This window comes from Gallus gallus, chromosome 1 (assembly GCF_016699485.2).
Source record: "Gallus gallus isolate bGalGal1 chromosome 1, bGalGal1.mat.broiler.GRCg7b, whole genome shotgun sequence".
Taxonomy (NCBI): domain Eukaryota; kingdom Metazoa; phylum Chordata; class Aves; order Galliformes; family Phasianidae; genus Gallus; species Gallus gallus.
Window position 1 is genome coordinate 155,670,597 of NC_052532.1, and position 22,209 is coordinate 155,692,805.

At 41.8% G+C, this 22,209-nt stretch overlaps 1 protein-coding gene across 9 annotated transcripts in view; it reads left to right on the forward strand.

Annotated features, from left to right (window-relative positions):
• The window catches only part of KLF12 (Kruppel-like factor 12), a 262,674-nt gene that overhangs the window by 128,414 nt on the left and 112,051 nt on the right, over positions 1-22,209 (forward strand). The window contains exon 4 of one of the 9 annotated variants that reach the window (XM_046902092.1): positions 4,394-4,461. The exons of 7 other annotated variants lie outside the window; for them this stretch is intronic. The gene's annotated coding sequence lies outside the window, so the exon portion shown is untranslated. Of the gene's footprint in view, positions 1-4,393; positions 4,462-5,540; positions 5,664-22,209 lie in introns of those variants that run through there. One more of the 9 variants, XM_040706708.2, reaches the window with a different exon arrangement.

The window sequence follows — 22,209 nt, forward strand, 5'->3', positions numbered from 1 at the left end:
AACTCTGTCATTACTACAGGAAAAAGATTTAGCAGCAGTCCATTTTACAGCATGAGCAAATTATGCCCTCGTGAGTTTTGCTCACTTGTTTGCCCGAGTCTGACATTTTAAATTGCGGTTCAGTCAGAAGATGTTAGTTGATGTTCATTGTAAGGTTCGCTTCTGGATTTGAAATTTAGCGATTTTGGCAGCTAAATACACAGCAAGTAAGAGTGGAGGAGAGACGGGGCAAACAGATTTGGAGAATATTTTTTATAATATCTTGCATCGATAATGTGGAACTATGCTCTTCTGTTAATATGGTAGTGAGGTGTTCGGTATGTTACTGTGGGGTGCATGAGATCATGAATGGCCAAATAATGGAGAGTCGGATAAAATCAGGGGGTTATCTCTGTGCACCTCAAGACGAGAGTAAATAAACCTTTAATTTATTGCTACCCTGCCTCTGCAAATCTTCCTTCGCATCTGAAACTTGGCGAAAATTAAGCAGTGTTGACTGCAACATTTTACATGAATCAGAAGGACAGAGAAGGCAGGGAAAAGGTAGGTGCAATTGAGTGAATGCTTTTGCTTTCCTTTTGTTTGGTCATCATCTTAGCATCTTCTTGAGAAGACTTTTTTATTGGGAAGACATGGCTTAATGTTGACTTTAGATTTATTTAAACAACTTAAGCATACGAAACATCTCCCACATTCTCTAACAAACTATTTTCTCGCAGTCCGTTGCCTTATGCAGATATTTTCCATAATATGAGGGCAGCTGATGGAGCCTGCTAAAGAAATTCCCTGCTGCTGTCAGTTTTATATGGAATGTGCTCAGGTAACACAATGAGATAAGTAGCGATATAAAATTTTAGCACTGGGTTTGGAGAGTGAGATGCTGCTCAGTGCAAGTAAGGCTGGTAGCAATAAACTCTGGTTATGATACACAGCGTATTTGTGTTCATTTTGAGCCCTCCAAAATCCAAAACAGCAGACAGTGGGGTTTTGGACTCATTGATTCATACAACGAAGACTGTAAATAACACATGGAAAAGTGCCACTGATAGCAGACACTGTTTATAAAGTTAATCCTTAACTGTATCTGGGCTAGTATCTGGGGGGAGAATAGAAAATAAGCTGTCAGGAAGAGCAGGGCAGTGGCCTTGCAAACAGCTGGTACTGTTCCTTGAGCCCTTTGAACCCGTGCCTTTTATTTCATGTATTTTACCTGAACCTTACAAATATTTTGTGCTTACAGGCAGTTCACCATAACCACATGAAGATGGGAGCCTGCTTTATTTGAATTAGACAGTAGCAGTTGTTTTGTTGTAGAAATTAGAAAAGAGATACCCTGAGATCCCTGTTGTAGGCTGGTCAGCCTCCAAGTTGAGAAGAGAATTTGAGAAGCCTACCAAGAGAAGCTGAGGTACTTACTTGTGAACTGTGTCTTGTGCTGCGTAGGGAGAGTCATACTATAGCTTTTCCACTGAAACTTTTCTTTATAAACAGAACAAAGGGGGAAGTTACGAACGTTTTGCAATGCTCCTGTGTGAACCTCAGTGGGGTAAACTGGAGAGCCTGGGATATGTGTGTAGACAAACCATGTCCCTCCTTGAACAGACTTTAAAAGCAAAAACGTTGAAAAGCATCCTCCATAACCAAACTCCGGTCTGCTGTTTTGTTTTGGATTGTTAAAGCAGTGTGCTCACTGCTTCTAACACAGGGAAAAAACAAAACTTCTTTGAAGTGCCTCATCCATTCCCTGCATTGTGCACTCCCTGCTCTGGCTGTGCAGAGGGACGCTGCCCAACCTTTTCCTTTCTTCTGGGTCAGTTAAGGTAACTGCTTGGCTTCATGTGATACAAAGAAAATGAGCTTCGTACACTCAGGTTTAAAAGCTTGGATAGTTTCAAAGTCCACTGGAGACTAGCCAGAAGTTAAGATATTTTCCTGTAGCAGTCATTGTAAAACATTTCTGAACAGTGTCAAGCAGCAAGACAGCTTTTACCTGAAAAAAAAAACCTCTGTTTATTACCACTGGAAAGTAGTAGTGAAAAGGACTTTGAAATGAAAACACAAGCTTGGTCGGCAGGCAAAAATACAGGCGAAGGATCAGAGTGCCTCAGTAGTGACTGGTGCTCTGCGATAGTGCAGTTTTTAATAAGCAGTGGGGAGATGAGAAGAGGATGATAACACATCAGCAGGCTTTGCTGTCAGAAGCAGCCTGTGTACAAGATCCAATTTTCGTCAAGGTGCCAACTTTTATAAAGCGTGGGGTCTGAGTATGAAAACTGGGATTATCTGTTGGCAGGACTGTGGCTGTATGCTATTGAACATTGAGTTTAACACTAGCAAAGAAAAACGCTGCTGAATGGGAGGTATTAAATTACTGAATCAATAAGTTTCACTCATAGAGATGTCTTCTTTTCAAAAGAAAATCTGCTTGGACAGCTTCTTTCCAGACTCTTCTATACTCGGGAATATATGGCTACTGGAACACTTTCCCTGCCCCTTTTTTATACAGCACCTTTGACCTAAAAAAGTTGTGGGAAACCAAACAACAAGGGCAGTCTGTTACAGTTTTTTGGATTTGGATTGCCCTTTCTGATAAGCTTTTGGATTCTTGGATCCACCAACCAGGACTCAGAATATCTGAAGATAACTGCCTTTAAATCTTCATTGTTTACATTGTTTACTTTCTGACTGAATTATGGAAATTTATCTTTGCTTCTTGACCATGACAGCAGATAGAACGTTTGATTGTGCGTAAAAAAACTAACACAGATGTCTCCTTCAACTTCTTGTAAGGCTTTCAGTTTCAAATTAAGAGTCCATTTGCCTAGCTGTGATTGAAGCTGCAATCAGAATAAAACCCTTTTGCCCACAGAGTATTGGTAGTGATTAAAAACAGCTCCTAATTTAAAAATAAATAAATAAAAAAAATCAGCATCTCCATGAAGGAGATGTTCTGGTATCAAATTCAATCTCTCTTCTGCTCCAGTAGTTGGACTGGCATGTCTGGGAATAAAGTCAATGTAAGTTTTGGAAGAGGTTGTATAACAGCATAAATCACTGTTTCTGGAAGAGAAAGGGTATGAGGAGGAGGGGTGGGGAGAAGAAGATACATTTAGTATGGTGTTCTTCAGTATGGGATGCAAAGTAGAGCATGGAAAGGTTGTGCCCCATGATCTCTGTGGGTGGTAGGAGATAAGGTTTAGTGTGTGGGAATGGCCTCTAGGGACATTGTCTTTATCAGACTGTCTAATTTAAAGCTAAAAATAAGATGAGATGCAGCCCTGTAAGATATCTTGTGTCCTTGAGTCTACTCTAAGAGCAACACGATGACGTTTGATAGAAAGGATTTAGCTGCCAGTAATGTCACACTTGTTATTTATCTCAGGTTCTTTTTTGTTCGTGGTGTCCCTAAATGGCTTCCTGTGGCATCTTGTATGGATACAGAATCATAGAATCTTAGAATGGCCTGGGTTGAAAAGGACCACAAAGATCATCTGGTTTCAACCCCCTGCTATGTGCAGGGTCACCAACCACCAGACCAGGCTGCCCAGAGCCACATCCAGCCTGGCCTTGAATGCCTCCAGGGATGGGGCATCCACAACCTCCTTGGGCAACCTGTTCCAGTGCGTCACCACCCTCTGGGTCAATAACTTCCTCCTAATATCTAACCTAAGCCTCCCCATGTTAGTTTAAAACCATTCCCCCTTGTCCTATCACTGCCCACTCTCATAAACAGTCATTCCCCTTCCTGTTTATATTCTCCCTTCAAGTACTGGAAGGCCACAATGAGGTCTCCCCGAAGCCTTCTCTTCTCCAAGCTAAACAAGCCCAGTTCTCTCAACCTTTCCTCATAGGAGAGCTGCTCCAGCCCTCTGATCATCTCAGTGGCCCTCCTCTGGACCTGCTCCAAGAGCTCCACGTCCTTCCTGTGCTGGGGGCCCCAGGCCTGGACACTGTAAATATAGCTTGTCCCTCTGTAATGGCACATGGGAAAGAAGTGGCTGCCACTCGCACTGATCCGGGTAGGGAGGATGTTGATGATGCTCTTTCGAGAAACTTAGTTATGCTTCGTCAAAACAAATATTCGAGTTACTTCTGGAACTTTTTTGCTTGGCTTTTTAATATGAAATTGGGCAGTACAGAGGACGTATAAAGCCAGTAAAAATAAGCTGTGTCATGAAATGAGATATTCATGTAATAAAGACAATACTTCCATAAGGACCTCTAAATCATTGCTTAACGTAAATGATAGTTCATTAGGGAGCTGTATCCCCACTGCTCCTAAGGCTGTTGCAGAGGTCCGTATCCTGCTGGACACATTCTCTACTGGAATTCACAAAGGAGCAAAGTCATGTGAAATTCATGCTGGTGTTTACCTAAATTGTTGTTTTTGTAGTAAGACTGGAAATTCATTGAATTAGGAATGCTCTGCAGAAGGGAAGCACAGATGGGGTTACAGCCAAGGTAAGAGGATATTTCTATCTTTTACAAACTTGCCTGGCCTGTAACCTTGAGGAGGGAGCGCAGGAGTAGTTAAGTCATGGTCAAGTTTGCCCTAGGACATCTGTCATCACTATTTTGCTAATTTTTAGGAAAGGTTTGGATTTATTGTTTTGAATTTGTAGGTTTGAAGAAGAATGATGAATGAAATTTACACGTGTAAGAAGCTTTTGCAAACCAAAACGGTTTATTTTTGAGAACTCTTTAGCTGCTGTGATTTTAGTACTTGCCTGAAGATTAAACTTCTTCACTTTTCTGGGGAAATAAATCGAAGACAGGATCAAAACACTGCAAAGTGGGATCAGCAGCTGTTGGACCGTCTTGGAAACTGAGACTGAAAGAAGTACTTATATTTCTTCCATTTACATATTTATTCCCTGTTATTTTTTGTGACCTCTCAATGTGATCACAAATGCCCGTGCCCCAATATCAGGAAAAACTTTACAGAAAGGGTTGTTAAGCACTGGAAGAGGCTCCCCAGGGAGGTGGTTGAGTCACCATCCCTGGGTGTGTTTAAAAACCATTTGAATGTGGTGCTCAGGGACATGATTTAGCAGAGGGTTGTTAGAGGTAGGGGAGTATGGTTAGGTCGTGGTTGGACTCGATGATCTTTAAGGTCTTTTCCAACCTGATCGATACTGTGATCTGTAAGTTGAAAATCAAGATGTGTCCTTGTGATGTAAACCTCAGAATTTGAAGATTCATTTGAGATGGACCCCATTTCAACATGGAAACTTCGCAAAAGAACTTCTTTTCATGTCTTTCAAGCCCTTGAAGAGTCTTTGTAGTGCTGTGTTTGTGGTTAGCTGGATCTGAAACCATATTTGGGGAAACCTGAAGAGTGGGAAATGGGCATGGTGTGGGGGACAGGCAGTTTCCCCTGACTAAAATTTTCCCAAGCTAAACGCAGTCTCTAAATTTGGCCCGTGTCATATATGTAGGTTTTGACAAATGTTGTTTTGCTCCAGTCAGTTCACTCATCCCCAGTGCAAATCGCATGAAGAATGTTTCCTGGGAAATCTGTGGCTCTGACTCCTTTTCCCCGGTAATTTATGCTGTAGCAGTTGGGAGACTTGAGCAGAATAACCTTCCCTGGTTAACTGACACAGAAGAAAGAAATGGAAGGAACCATTATTTTCCTGTCAAGATTTCCCTGAAACAAAGAGGTACGGAATTATGCATGCTGAGGGGTGTCTTTGGTCCTTTGATTAGCAGCAGAGGCCCAATTTCACCATCAAAAGCAATTTTAATTATAAGCTCTGTTGAAAAGGCTGCCTTGAACACTGCAGAAATGATATTGCAGGAGCACATCTTTCTTAGTGTAGGTGATCTGTGCACATTTATAGGATAACTTTATTAAAATAACTTGAAATGTATATTGAGAATGCACAAGAAAACTCAGATTATCTGATGGTTGTTTCAGCCAATAGCAGCAGCAAACATTACATCTGTGCATCGAGCAGCTAGCCATGGCTAGAGAAAGCCTCCTCTTCTGCTACCTTAGCAAACTCGGATCCTCTCCCTTTGCAGCTGGTGACATAACCTGCATCACAAGGTCTCCCTCAAATAAAAGACATCCATCTTGGCTATTTTATGAGCCTGCTGATTAAAGAGATTTTATTGTAATTACTATGACTAAAAGGCTACAGCAGAGGATGGAAATGTTAATTTACAGTCTGCTTGCTGACCAAGTGTCATGTGGTAATGGATTGGGACAGGCTGTGGTTTACAAATGGACCTGAATTTTCAGAGCTGCTAAGCTGAAGTGGCAGATGAAGTAACAGCATGTACATTTGAAAAGGGATGCATTTGATTAACCAGCTACAGCATAGCAGTAGTTGTTTGACAAGTTGTTTTGAGAAATGATCACCTTTGGTTTTACAACAGCAGCAGAGGTGTAAAAGAGCAGAGGGAAGTAGCGGAAAGACAGATGGGCAGAACTAGAAGGTAAATCTCTGCTTTATAGTAAGCAGCCTATGTTCCAGACCCATGGCAGCATTCATGTCCCTCTTTTCCAATTCAGCAGAGAGGATTTAGGTGCCCACCTAGGTATGCATATCAGATCTTTAATGCTATTGATCTTTTAGGTTTGTATGTATAGTCATAAACACAGCTGATTCATTTTATGTATATATATAAAATCAGTAGCTTTGGCCCTGCTCTCTTTTCTTCCAGAGGCTTAGGCAGCTGGAGATGCAAGGTGTCAGGCGCTCTCAGATATGGCAGCAAAGGATTTGAAGGAGTTTCAGAGGCAATGGGCTCCAGTGTTCCAAGTAATACCAGTGGTGGTAGCCTGATAGCATTTAAAAAGGGTTTTAAAGTTTCTATGGAAATTTTGGGATAGTATATTTTACAACAGGGAGAGAGTCTTTTCTGAGGGCCCCCATCTTGGTCTATGTGTCTTGTTAAAAAGATTATCCTAGTGTGTAAATGTACACAACAGTTTCTGCAAGTTTCAGTTCCTTGCGCTGCTGAAACCTCCTAAGTAAATAAATCTATACACAACGCTGCTGTTAAACACTGGGCTCTTGGTAGAGACCTGTACTGAAACGTGAACTGCAATTGTCTTGAACTAACAAATATGCTGATTGTTTAAATACTTATTTTGTAAAGTGGTGTTATGTTACTGGGATGGTTGCTTGCAATGTGGAACACCTGACTTTATTTGTATTACGTAAAGATTTTACATTAGTCACTCTAAAAACGTGTGCTTCTGATAGCATATGGAGGTAGTATTACTCTGTTTCCTGAAAAAGAGGAGTTTGCTGCTGTTGGGTATAAGAATTGAAAAATAAGATGAGCTTAAATGTAGATTTGTTGCAGTTAGAAAAGAGATTTCTAGATGGATATCATGGCATTACAGAGTGATGTATGGCACATTGCTGTGATATCCTTTCGGTAATTCATGGATTATAAATGATGAGTTCTGCTCTAAAGGTGACAATGAAAAAGAGGGATAGAAATAGTTTTGTTGCTTTAAATCTATTTTACATACTATGGGGTTGCAGGCTGGAAGCAACAAGTCTGTTTGCAGCGTATATTAGGCATCTTTCTGTGCACCGGTAACCACAGTATATTGCATATACTCACAAAATATTAATTGCTGAATGTCAGGAGCAGTTAGTACATTTCTAAAAAAATACTTTAAAAGATACTTTAAAAAAAAAAGAAGCCAAAAGCTGAAAGAGGCATTTTAGTGATAGGCTCCAAAGCATAGATTCATAAGCACAGCTTGAAATCTAATGACCTAATAGAATTAAAGTTGATTTCATTGCAGTTCTCCCTCTTTGCTTTTGGTCTTTTAAGACACAGCAGTAAGGTTATGCTGGTGGAGAACCAACTGTAATAAGCAGAAATTCTCAGTCTAAAGAGTTTGTTAGGATATTCTTAGAATCACAAGGTTGGAAAGGACCTACAAGATCATGTAGTCCAACCATCCTCCCATTACCCTTGCTACCACAAGCCACTAAACCATATCTCGTAGCTCCTCATCCAGACACCTCTTGAACACTGCCAGGGACGGCAACTCCACCACCTCCCTGAGCAGGCCATTCCAGTGCCTGACCACTCTCTGAGAGAAAAAGTTTTTCCTTAAGTCTAACCTAAACCTCCTCTGGCGCAACTTGTGGCCATTTCCTTGGATCCTGTCTGTTGCCTGGGAGAAGAGGCCAAACCCCTCCTCATCACAACCATTGAAGTGATGCAAGTGTCTTATGCTGATAGCCCTGATCTCAAAAATGAAGTGCTTATAATACATATCTTTCTAGTTACACATTTATATGTATATAAATAAATAAGTATATAATATAATAACATATACAATCAAACTGAATATAGCTGCATAGAATATACCGAATGTTATGTTGAATTTTTATAATCTAAATATTTTTGTTTCAATTTTATACTTTGTATGCATGCATGTGTATCTGTGTATAAATTATCATTATTCCAGTATTCTTGATGCATCTCAAAACGAATGAATTTGTGGCGGATGGTTGTTACAGACAGGTGCATTCTTGGGACTGAGCTTGGCACTTGTTGGTGTCAATTTAAAGGCAGAATGAAGATAATATAACAATTCAGTTTATACTGTAAGGTAAGGTGGGTGTTTGTATTATGAGATGCCTGTTTAGGGATGGCAAAAGGAACTGCAAAACACTATTCTGACCTGCAAACTGCCTTGAAGCATGTGGTCTGCATTCATTGATTTTGTCACAATTCTTAACGTTGGGAGAAACTGTCACTATCACTATCACTGTCATAAAAAATTAACAACAATTTGTTGTTAATTTATTGGAGTATTGTTTATGAAATAGCTGATATGCTATAGAAAGTAGTTGATCACAGTGGTCTGTAATGGTGAGCACTGCTGTGGTGGAAAACTGTGTTCAAGTGATGATGGGAAAGTACCAGAAACTGGGTCAGACTTTGAACTATTCTCAATCTCTGAATAAGAGGCAATGGGAAAGGGCAAATAAATCTTGACAACCTGTGTTGCCATTAAAGAGCACTTGCACTGCATTTCCAAATAAAGCTGCTTCACCTCCATCTTGGGCTTTGAAGGGAGTGGGAGTGAAATTTCTAGCCAGTGATGACATCGGGGACGTCAGTTGGCCCTGGTCCCAGCAGCCTGCGGTAAGGCTGCCAAGGTCTTCGTGGAGAGCAGGATTTCAGAGACACACTTGAGCTAAGTGTATCAAAATGTTCAGTTGGGTGTTTTTGTGTGTTTTTTTTTTTTCTCCCAATTTTTGCAAGTTCGTTCAAGCTTTTGACAGAACTTGAAATGTTATTGTGGTAGCATAGCATTAGTTTAATGGAAATGGGCTGCAAGGGAGTAGATTGCCCTAGGCTCTATCACTGATACCTTTCATGACTTCGCAGAATCCTCCATCATTTGTTGTTTGGAATGGCTGGTGAAAATAAAGGTTATTGTTACTACTAAAAGCAAGGTCTTTGAGATCTACAAACATTCCCACATCTTGTTGGGTGATTGGCAAATGACCACATCTTGTTGTGGGCTACGCACAGCTGCCTTGGATCGTAGGATTCTCAGGTTTGTCCAAAACGGCCTCTTGACATGGCTCTACCAAGAGAGGTGTTGGTGGCTTGTGCTGTCTAGAAAAGATCTTTTCTGCAAAATGAATAAAGCAGCATTGTGTGGCTGGAATGATGGCAGTGATTCATCACCCCAAAATAAGCACCATACTGACTGTAGCTGCCAAAATACTCAGTCATCAATTTCTTCCCTGTTAAGCATTTACCACCTCTCCAACTGTGTTGTAAGCAGGTGGTGGTAGAGAGAGTTAACCATTGATGAAGTCAGTCATTGCTGGAGCTCAGTGGCAGCTTTGTGATGATCCCCGTGTTAGAATCATAGAGTCACAGAATCACCAAGACTGGAAAAGACTTCCAAGATCATCCAGTCCAGTGGTCCATGTAACACTATTATTTCCCCACTAAACCATATCCCTCAGTACAACATCTAAGCGTTTCTTAATCACCTCCAGGACGGTGACTCCACCACGTTCCTGGGCAGCCCGTTCCAGTGCCTAGCAGCTCTTTCAGAGAAGTTGTTCCTAATATCCAACCTGAACTTCCCCTGATGCAACTTGAGGCCATTCCCCCTAGTCCTGTTGCTAGTTATGTGGTAGAAGAGGCCAACCCCTGCCTCACCACAACCTCCCTTCAGGCAGTTATAGAGAGCAATAAGGTCTCCCCGGAGCCTCCTCTTCTCCAGACTAAAAAATGCCAGCTCCCTCAGCTGCTCCTCATAAGACCTGTGCTCCAGAGCCCTCACAGCTTTGCTGCCCTTCTCTGGACACGTTCCAGTGCCTTGATGTCTTTCTTATAGTGAGGGGCCCAAAACTCCACACAGTACTCGAGGTGCGGCCTCACCAGTGCTGACTACAGGGGGATGATCACCTCCCTTCTCCTGCTGGCAACACAATTTCTGATACAAGCCAGGATGCCATTGACCTACTTGGCTACCTGGGCACACTGCTGGCTCATGTTTAGCTAAGTGTCCACTAACACCTCCAGGTCCTTTTCTTCTACACCCCTTAATTTTCTTGTTTAAAAATATTTCTGTAATAAATGCAAACACCAAATTTTACTACATTTTATCAAAGTCATTCATGACTACATAGATATTTTTGTTGCGTTGGTCACTTCAAAGTTTTATTTTGAGAGTTAATCAAACTACTTCGCTGGTTTCTGATAACAAAGGTTTGAAATCTTGGCTTCAATAAAGGCGATAATATCCTTACTGGAAAAACCAAGGTGATTGACATCTAGTGCTCTCAACAAGCCTCCGAATGGTGCCTTTTTAAAGAAGAGGAAAAAATTATTTCTGGAGCATCCAGTAGCTGGCTGTGTTTTTGTGTTTTAGTTTAGTAATTCAGTTAATCCTATTTCTACTTCCTACTAGGCCCTTTGTATTCTTACTTCAGGCATGCTCTAACTTCCAACACCTTTGGCCATAGACTAATCTGAACAAAACAAAGAAGGTACTGGTAGACAGAAAATAGACCAAAATATCTTAACAAGAATATTCCTTTTACTGAGTTAGTTTACTTCCCACTTTTTTTTGCAACTTGGAGACTCCAGTTAGGAAATCAAAAGGGCCAAAATCTGTGTTACCGCCTTGTGCGTTGCCTTCTTCCATTAAACAGGTGGAAAATTAGAAAAAAAAATGAAGGCTGTGTTTTGTCAACATCAGCTTTCTGATAATGTGTACATAGGCTGGTAGTAGAATCTGTCTGGTAATAGAGGCTTTCTTCCTGGAAGACTGGATTATGGAGAGGCTTCCTCTATTCCTTGTATTGGCTTCCAAACACTGAATTCATAGCTCATGTACCAGCACTTTCTTTGTAGACATCTAAATTACAGAAGTGGGCAACTGCTTGTGGCACGCTTTTATGATAGCAGCTCTCCCTTACTTTTTCTTTTTTTTTTTCTTTTTTCCTTTTTGCAGTATTCAGTGTACACGTTCTGTGGTTTTATTGTCATAATAAAAACATTTCAGCAGCTACACTCCTTTCTTCATCAGTAATTTTTCTGGATTTTATTATTTTTTGACCTGTCATGTTTCTAGTTTATTGGTTTCAGCTGTACTTTTTTATCCACTTTTTTTGCTCGTTAATTAAGATTTGCAGTATGACAAGAGGCGTATTGACCCACGAGTACCATAAGCAGAGTAATATTTGACAGTTAAGTGCCTCTCAAATTTCATAAGCTACCTATCTATTAAAGAAAGGTGGTTTTTTTTTTGTTGTTGTTGGGTTTTTTTTTTTTGCTCTAGGTTAAGAATCTATAACAGTAGCATATAAAAATATCATGCTATGATATTTTAAACAAATTATGCATTCTGATTTTTAAGCCATTCCATTCTAGTTTAGGAGAAGTTTTACTTGCATGCATACATCTACTTGTAGAAGGACACTGCAACACTTAACCATGGCTTTGAGTTCATCTCGCACACAGACATTTTCTCTGCCTCTTTGTATGTGTACATATCTGTACAGTGGAAATGCAAGATTGAGTCTGTGAATTTAAACCTGATCACAAGGGGCTTGCTTTGCTTAATTTTCGGTCATGGATCCTCTAAGAATGACTTAGATGAACTAAATGGGTGAATTGGTTCAAATTTATCTCTGTTTCATATCTTTTTTTTTTTTTTTTAATTAGTATTATTTTTTCTTCTTCATTAAGTTTTACAGCATTCTGTGTCTTACTGAAAATGTACATGGTGGAGAAATGACTGGCACTTGTACTATTTATGTACTAAGGATTTGGCCTTCCTACCAGATCTGAAAGAGTGAGCACAAGCCTCAAAGACGGTCTCTTTCCCAGGAGGATGTGATTGAGAATAGCAGGCCGAGATGTTTCAATGGATAAAGCTAATTTGTAAGGGAGGTTTACCTCCTTCCATGCAGGAGAGGCTTACTGAACTCAGCATGAACTTAGGACACCCTTCCTTCCAAGATCCAGTTATCTTATTTGTTGTCATTGTTGTGCTCAATCGCCTTTCCAAGAGCTGTGTTCTCTTCATAAGATGTATTTCTGTTATCTTGAAAGAGCTACAGAGTAAACACATTTTCCACAGATAACTGACTTAGTCTCACAGTGATAAACATATCCCTCTATGACAGTATACAGTTATTTCTGAATGTAATGAAGATGTGATTTCAATGTCATGTCATGCTTTTGGTGTGTAATCAATATTTCCAAGATCAACTGTATCGTGTGCATTGATACTGTTCTGTAGACTGAAATCTTGGAAATAGGTAAGATGAAGGCAAACCATGGAATACATTTTACTTACCAAATTTCTCATTTTTCTTAGGTTCATATCTTAAACAGCTCTATAAAAAGTTTGGTTGTTTTCTCTTATGTTATTCTCTTCCTTAGTCTTTCATTTGTAAGTGCATCAAGGCCAGCATTTTGAAATAGCACTGGTGCCTGAACTAGGACACAGTCCGCAAATTCTGGCCTAAACAAATGTGCTTTCTCTCCTGAGGTGCTGAGTATGAATGAATAACCTGAGAATTCCCTGGATAAAGTCTCACATTCAATAATCGTTCTGGCGGTCAGCTGGCCCTACTGTTTTAACTATCAGCTCTGTTGAGACATATTTTTAACAGTTGGAGCTGATCAGTTGGTAAGCTCGCTTTCCTGCCTGTCTGAGAAGCTGTTCAGTGGCTCTCAGCAATGGCTGCATCCCTCAGGACTTGAGCTGGGCTGATCCACACTCGTGATATTGAATACTGGTAAGTGTTCGTAAAAATCAACAAGAAAATTTTACAGGATGTTGCATTCCGAAAGAAACAAAAAGCAAGTTGGCAAGTAGAGTCCCCTTCCTGTAGTGCATGGGTGTATTGGCAGTGATTTTGGTGTGCTTTTTCACATAGCACAGCTGCTGCACTTAGTCTTCAGGCTAATGGAGCTCACTTTGTACTGTCCAAGCAGAGACCTTCCAGCATGATCGTTAATTGACTTTACATTTAATAAAATCGGAATATCTGTGACTGACGGTAAAATGTAACTGTTCTTTTCTTTCCACATAAGAAGAATTCCGTTTTTAAAAGGGAAGGAAGGAAAAAGAATGGTGATAAAGCTTGTCATTACATTCGACGATAATAAAGCAATAAAGTTATCAATTATGTCGTATGCAGACACTGGATTAGTTATTAGCTGAATATAAATTGCTGTCTGAGCAGTAGAATCATTGGGTTTGAAGTTAAACAGATTTCTCAGAAATGCTTTCTGCATTTGAAGAATAGGCTCTTGTATATCAAAGTTCTTGTTACCATGTAGTGTGATGAAGTACCTCATCTGTCTGTGAAGACCACCTGGGTTTGTATTAACTGTGAGTCACTCTATTAAAATCTTGTAATGGCATTATAAACAGTCTTTTCGCAGCGCTGCTGTCACTCTAAATTATCTCTGTGTCATTTGGACACCTGGTCGTGTGTGAGTGAGGATCTGACTTTCTTCTTCTCCCCTGGAAAGGGCCAGATCCTGTGCACAGCAAACTGAATGGCTTTTAGCCTGTTATGTTCCTGAAATGGAATATCAGTAAGGATTTCAGTGCCAGAATTCAAAACTTAAATCCTTAGACCTTCTTTTTGACCACAAAAATTGGAAGGATGTTATTTTTTTAATTGTTTATAATATATTACACTTCTGAAGGCCTGAAATCTTGTTTATGTGTATGTGGTGTTTTTAAAAGCGGAACAGCTCAGCGATGTCTTTGTCTAATCAGGCCTAGGAAAACAGGTGATCTGTATATCTCCTGTCGAGGCTGTCTGACCTGGTGTTGAGATATTGCAGCTTCTACTACTCTGGCCCAGACTCTGCTTTAAGCACCCGTAAACCATCCCTGCATGTGTTTAAAAACCATTTGGATGTGGTGCTCAGGGACATGATTTAGCAGAGGGTTGTTAGAGTTAGGATTGTGTGGATTGTGTGGTTAGGTTGTGGTTGGACTCGATGATCTTTAAGGTCTGCTCCAACCTGAGTGATTCTATGATTCTAAACCTTATATTTATAATACAGAAATAGCCAGCAGCATTCATGCCCTCCTTTTAGCCAGAAGCATGGATCACTTAGCCACTAATGATGTGGAAGACCTGGCTTTAGTTTTCACTGGTGCCTGAAGAGATTCAAATCCATCTGCAGTACTCTCAAGGAGAACTCTATTTATGAGGCTTTTTATGGTTTACGAGGTGCAGTTACGAGGCTGTTCTGAGATGGGATCCTTCTGATGCATCCTTTTGAAACTGGTCTGATTTACAAGTTGTAAGATTTACTGGACATGAGAGAGACAGAGAGAATATTTTGATGGCAATTTACTTGCCAGGCTGTGGCGAGGCAAATTTTCAGGAGGGATGTTCTCAACAGCACTTGTCTCTTTTAGCAGGAGGTGCACTACCGGACAGGTAGCTGGTGGCTTCTTGCTTCTCTGAGAGGCGGGAAATTTGGGCGCCCCTTTCCACAGTCTGCACAGCGCCATCTTTGAGGCACAATCCACAGGAGATGATGGCTGTGCTAGATGGAGGCAGGCACGCGCCGTCTCAATCATAGAATCATAGAACGGGTCAGAAGGGACCTCAAGGATCGGGTAGGAAGGGACTTCAAGGATCATGAAGCTCCAACCCCCTGCCACATGCAGGGCCGCCAACCTCCACATTTAATACTAGACCAGGCTGCCCAGGGCCCCATCCAACCTGGCCTTGAACACCTCCAGGGACGGGGCATCCACAACCTCTCTGGGCAGTCTGTTCCAGCACCTCACCACACTCTTGGTAAAGAACTTCCCCCTGGTATCCAACCTAAATCTTCCCTCCATCTTATAGCCATTTCCCCTTGTCCTGCCATTATCTACCCTTGTAAAGAGTTGACTCCCCTCCTGTTTGTAGGCTTCCTTTAGGTACTGGAAGGATGCAATTGGGTGACCTCACAGCCTTCTCTTCTCCAGACTGAACAAGCCCAGCTCCCTCAGTCTGTCTTCATAGGGGAGGTACTCCAGCCCTCTGATCATGTTTGTGGCCCTCCTCTGGACCATCTCCAACAGCTCCCTGTCTTTCCTGTATTTTCATGTCTCAAGTGATGCTTACACAATACCTTTAATTTATTTCTTGATTATCTAAGTAACTCAGGGCTGGCACTGGCTGACTAATTCTGGTGGGTTTCTTTCCATTGGGTTTTATTTGTTAGGGAATTATTTTTTGTTCCAAAGTTCATCTGAAGTGCATGACCTCCTCTGGTGTGTAACTAATGAGGATACCAAGAAGCTTTCCTTTTCAAAATGTTCTATAATTGCATGTTTCTGTCGTTGTTTCAGCCTTCCTCCGTAAAACTGTCCAGTTCACAGTTGGAAATGCAAGTACTTTACCTGTTGGTCACTGTGGATATGGCAGTAACTGTGAAACTTGTTGCTTGTTAAGCATACCCAAATGAGCTCCTTGCCATGGCCAACACATCTGCTAAGATAAGTGGCATCTGGCCAACTCAGCCCTCCTTAGCAGTCTGCAGTCATGAACAAGCTATTGAAGTAGTGAGAAGAGTACGGTTTATGCCATAGGAGAGTCATTTGCACTGCAGGTCTGCCCTGGGTAGCATTATAGAGGAACTGTGGTTGCTTGCTCTTGTGTTGCTGTGTGACAGAAACAATCCTCCGGATGGCACAAATGCAAAAGTCTTGAATTATTGAGGAGAACTCATGATATAAGACAGCTGCAGTTTAGAGTTTTTACTCTCCTTATGTTAGATTTTCAAGGCTGCAACATGCAATTGCATTTACATTGAAGGAAGAGATAATCTTTTTATTATTATTATTCAGTGGAAAAAAAAAAAAAAACCCAACAACCCTAAGTGTTAGTTCTCCTGTTTAATTTGTAATACATTAAGAATTGTTGGTCCTATTTAGCACTGTAAAATAGCTTAAACACAGGACCCATGTGTCAATGAGGACAATACTTTCTGTGTCTCAAAAGAAGCAGATACTTGAATATAGCTACTCAGATTTAGTTGTGGTGCTGGTCTTTGGGTTGTTTTTTTTTGGTGTGTGGTGACGGTGTTTAATGAAAAAGCAGTACAGTTCAATCTGCGCTTCTTTTAGAGTTACATCATGCACCACTCCTGAAGTAAAAAAGGATTTGCATGCAGCTGGTCTCCTTTTTGAGTCAGAGCAACAAAGCAGCAAACATGCGGGAGCGGATCAACTCTTGCACCTTAAACCTTGGTGCTCCTTGAACAGGGTTTGTAACGACAGGACAAGGAGTAATGGCTTTAAACCAAAAGAAGTGAGATTGAGATGAGGTCTAAGGAAGAAATTATTCGCTGTGAGGGTGAAGGCAGTGGCACAGACTGCCCACAGAAGTTGTGGATGTCCCTTCCCTGGAGGCATTAAAGGCCAGGTTGGACGGGGTCTTGGGCAGCCTGATCTCATGGAAGGTGTCCCTGCCCACATCAGGGAGTCACAACTAGGTGATCTGGATCTTTTGCTGGGGTCTGCATATATAGCAAATATAGTGGTTGCCAGCTTCATCACTTTATGCCCTCAGAGGTGCGTTGGTGTAGCATGATCGCTGCCAGTGCATCTCCACAAGGCTGCTAGGTCCTTTCCACCACCTTTTCTAGTCTTCCACGGTGCCAAAATATTAAATGGGTCAGTGTGCATCTGTAATTATGTTTATCTTATTACTTACAATAAAAAGATAGGTCCAAAGAGCTAGAAAATAAAATCGGACTTTTCATTCTATTGAAAGACAATTGATGGGCTAAGCTGAATGATTGCTATCCATTTCTTTTCCTGTGGACAAGTGGAAGAAATAGTCCCGGTCACCACAGAGAGCACATAACAAGCTTCCATTAAATTGAAATCTATCTCTCAAGGGCACTTGAGAACTGTTTTATGAGCACTTTAGCTTCAGGTGTCTAATTTAGTGTTTTATTTGCATTGTTTGTCAAAAACCAACATTTTTGTTTCTAACAACGTTTAATTTTAGTCATTGTAGTATATTCTTGAGTTGATATAAGCTTATAAATGAGAAGTTCCTAGGCGGCTCTTATGAATACTTTCTTTGGAAATTGATGTTTTCCCTGTTAAAATCAGTTAGTCCTCCTGAACAAACTTAGGGTAATGTCCTCCACAAATAGTGCTGTGGTGTTCGTATTACTTCTGTTTTTCTCTGTTCCGAGAAAAACAAGTAAAGTCAATTTTTGTCTGCCATGAAATTAAAGACACTGGGATAGTAACAATTAAAAGGTAGCTATTTGAATCCATTTTGGTTCACCTGTTGAGATTGTGTTGTTTGTAAGGTTAAAGATGCAAGGAAATAAGAATACGAGTGTGTATAGTTGCCTCAGATTTCAGTTGTGGTAGTTTAAAATAATAAAAGTTATTACAGATACGCACTGTAAGCTTTACTTTATAGTGCGGAAATTACTGTGAATAGTGATAGATTTTACTGTATACTATTTATATTCAGTAACCTTAAAATCAGAAGGAATAAAATAATATAACTATGGCTTCGTGGTTAAAGTATGTTTAATTTTTTTTTAAATTCTGTACTGTAATGTTTTAGCTCTGATGTTGTAATTTTAAACGTCAATATCGTAGTGCTGGAAAAACTCCAGATTCTCCCCCTACGTTTTCTTTCTGTAAAGCAAAAGTAGCCTGTATTATCCCTACCTAAAAGAGACTCCTGGAAAATAACCAGTTTGCAGTTAATTGTCAGGTGGTTATTGTTGCCATGGGTTGAAAACTGAAACAAGTCACCTCCAGAGTGTTGTGCTAAATGGTCTGTATCTGAGTGTTGGTCTGCAGTTCCCTGTGTAGTGTCAATAGGCTGCTGATCTCATAATCCATATCCTATCTTTTTTAGCTTATAACTGTAATTTTGATGTGTATACGAGAGGCTGAGGTACACAAATAGGGTTAGACTTTTCTCTAGCAGCAAGTACTATGATATACTAGGTCAGTGAGTTGAAACAAAGTCCATTGCAGATGCATTAAAGACTAATTTTCCAGATCTACATATTCAAGATTATATAAGAGCACATTCACTTTTAGAGGAAAAGACAAGAATAGCCATTCCCATCATTTCCTCCCAAAAGCTTTGTTAAAGCAACATTTCTAAGCCTGAAAGATTAAGCAATCAGCCTTTTGGGAGTGTTAGGAAGAAAACTTCTTGTCCAGATCCTGTAGTGGGCAATTACTGCAACATGTACTTCTTCTCATTTTTTGTGGCCTAGTATTAACACAGGGACAGGATGTTTCAACACTGGGTTTCAGGGATATCTGCTGACAGAGGAGGAATGATGGATCTCAGCAGCTCTAGGTCCCATGCCAGCCACTGGCAGGGCATTTTGCTTTACTTGGCAGAAACTCTTTCACTCCCATCATGACCGTCTCCTCCCCTCTGGGCGAGGTCATGAATTTGGTGGACAAGAAGCTGGACATGAGCCAGCAGTGTGCGCTTGCAGCCCAGAAGGCCAACTGTGTTCTGGGCTGCATTAAAAAAGGGGTGTCCAGCAGGGAGAGGGAGGTGATTGTGCCTCTCTACTCAGCTCTTGGGAGGCCCCATCTGGAGTACTGCATCCAGGCCTGGGGCCCCCAGTACAGGAAGGATGTGGAGCTCTTGGAGCGGGTCCAGAGGAGGGCCACTAAGATGATCAGAGGCTGGAGCAGCTCTCCTATGAGGAAAGGTTGAGGGGACTGGGCTTGTTTAGCTTGGAGAAGAGAAGGCTCTAGGGAGACCTCATGGTGGCCTTCCAGTACTTGAAGGGAACATATCAACAAGAGGGGGAATGACTGTTTACGAGGGTGGATAGTGATAGGACAAGGGGGAATGGTCTTAAACTGAGACAAGGGAGGTTTAGGTTAAATATCGGGGAGAAGTTTTTGACCCAGAGGGTGGTGACGCACTGAAACAGGTTGCCCAAGGAGGTTGTGGATGCTCCATCCCTGGAGGCATTGAAGGCCAGGCTGAATGTGGCTCTGGGCAGCCTGGTCTGGTGGTTGGCGAACCTGCACATAGCAGGGGGGTTGAAACTGGATGGTCATTGTGGTCCTTGTCAACCCAGGCCATTCTATGATTCTGTTCCTGACCACGAGCCAAGGCCTACATCCTCGCCAGTCAGCCCCACAACCCTGGGGGTTGAGCACCATTTCCTTCTCACACTCATCTTCTGCAGAAAGGATTCCTCGTAGTCCACTTAGTTGCCTCTGAGGTGACATTAGGTAGCCCTTTTGGGGTTTGTAGGACAGCTCTCTTAGGATTTAACATGGTGGAATCCCTTAAATCACAGCTCACCTATCATGACCCCTGGGAGCCCTGGTCTCTACACTGGTCTTATCTCAGCCTTTCCGTACACAACCTGCTACCTGTTTCCTTTCTCAGAGAACACCAGTCCCAGTCTTTGCATTTTGTCTGTCTGCAGGGCTTTGTTTCCAGCCAGCGTTACTCTTCTCCTGGCTGTTCTCCCTTCTCAGAGGTCAGCTGGTGCCCTCCTTGGTGCTGCCTGGTCCCAGGGGAAGGGCCACAGTGGAAAGCAAGAGGAGCTTGTGAGATCAGAGATGTGCTCCTTAGACCCAAGTTCTAATGAGGAGGCAGTAGAGCTCATTAGACTGAGCTCTCATCCTGGTGGATGAAACCTTTGGCCTGTGTGAATTCACACTGCAGACCCTCATTGCCATCAAATGGTACAGGACACATTTGTTTCACCAGGCCCAATGTCTAGTTAGGGTGGGTGTCCCTGGATAGCTGCCCAAGGAACATGCTGGAATTCACTAGTTTTTTATAAGCTTATTTGGATTATTTTCTTTCTGAAGTGAATCTTCCTTTTTTCTCCACAAACTACTGAAAAAATCAGTTTCAGTCAGATCTAATTGTTGTTAGTAGTATTCAGTGTACTTACTGTAGTAAGGAGAAGTGTGTTGAAATTGAGATGCAATCTCATTTCAGAGACCAGAAGAACAAAATCAACATAAACTTCAGAATGAAGGACCGTAAAGAGAAAAAGGAGGTTGATTTGGGAAAACAAAACCTGCTGATGAAAATTAAGATAAAACAGAGATGTGAAGACAGAGGTAGAGAAACTCAGTGCAGTGTTTGGAAAACATACATGAGTTTGGGGCATGGCAGCACCACTGCTCCTGTTGTGTTTTCCAGCTAGCTGAAGAATCACAGAATCATAGAATCACAGAATCATAGAATGGCCTGGGTTGACAAGGACCTCAAAGATCATCGAGTTTCAACCCCCCTGCTATGTGCAGGGTTGCCAATCACCAGACCAGGCTGCCCAGAGCCACATCCAGCCTGGCCTTGAATGCCTCCAGGGATGGGGCATCCACAGCCTCCTTGGGCAACCTGTTCCAGTGCGTCACCACCCTCTGGGTCAAAAACTTCCTCCTAATATCTAACCTAAACCTCCCGTCTCAGTTTAAAACCACTCCAACTTGACCTATCACTATCCACCCTTGTAAACAGGTGTTCCCGCTCCGGTTGATACACTCCCTTCAAGTATTGGAAAGCTGCAATGAGGTCTCCCCGGAGCCTTTTGTTCTCCAAGCTAAACAAGCGCAGTTCCCTCAACCTTTCCTCATAGGAGAGCTGCTCCAGCCCTCTGATCATCTTAGTGGCCCTCCTTTGGACCCGCTCCAAGAGCTCCATGTCCTTCCTGTAATGGGGGCCCCAGGCCTGGATGCAGTACTCCAGATGGGGCCTCACAAGAGCTGAGTAGAAAGGGGACAATCACCTCCCTCTCCCTGCTGGCCACCCCTTTTTAATGCAGACCAGAACACAGTTGGCCTTCCAGGCTGCAAGCGCACACTGCTGGCTCATGTCCAACTTCTCATCCACCAGGACCGTCAAGTCCTTCTCTGCAGGGCTGCTCTCAAGGAGATCTTCCCCCAGTTTGTATAAATACCTGGGACTGCCCCGACTCAAGTGTGGCACCCTGCACTTGGCCTTGTTGAACCTCATCAGGTTCTCATGAGCCCACTTCTCCAGCCTGTCCAGGTCCCTCTGGATGGCTTCCCTTCCTTCCAAATTGAAGTGTTGTTGCCAGCTCATGTGTAATGTGAGGAAGACTGAGTAAGGAGGAAAAACTAAAAAGAACTAACTGCCCAGGCTTTTATGCCTTTTTCACATCAACTCGTATGTAGAATTTGGTTGTGGTATCTGGCCCAAGGAGGAATGACTTAGATGAGCGAGATCAGTTTGGGAGGGCCGAGCTCCAAGGCTAGGGGAGGGAAATGGCTGAGTGTCAGCTGGAGCTGTGCAACAACTTGTACATATTTAAATTATTCATGAATTATTTGTCACAGTTCTTTTATTGCTTTTGCATTGATGAATATTCCGTGGCCAACTCTTTGTGTAAAACTGTAGCTTGTATGTCTTCAGCAAATTATTGGCTTCAAATTATTCTTCAGGCTGTCATTTATCAAAGCAAGCTGGTGTACTTGTGAGCACTGAATACTTCCATGTTAGATAGAAATAAATTTTAGAATATAGTGTGAACATGTTCACCCAGAAGTATAAATGCTTCTTTTCAACAGTATAAAAAAAAGAAGTATAAAAACTTCTTTTCAGAAATGACTTTCACTAAGCCTTGCTAAGTTGCTGGACCTTTCTATCCACAGATCTGTTTGGTCGGTACTTGCAGAAAGTTCCTGATGTGTTCCATTTCATGCTAAATAACCAG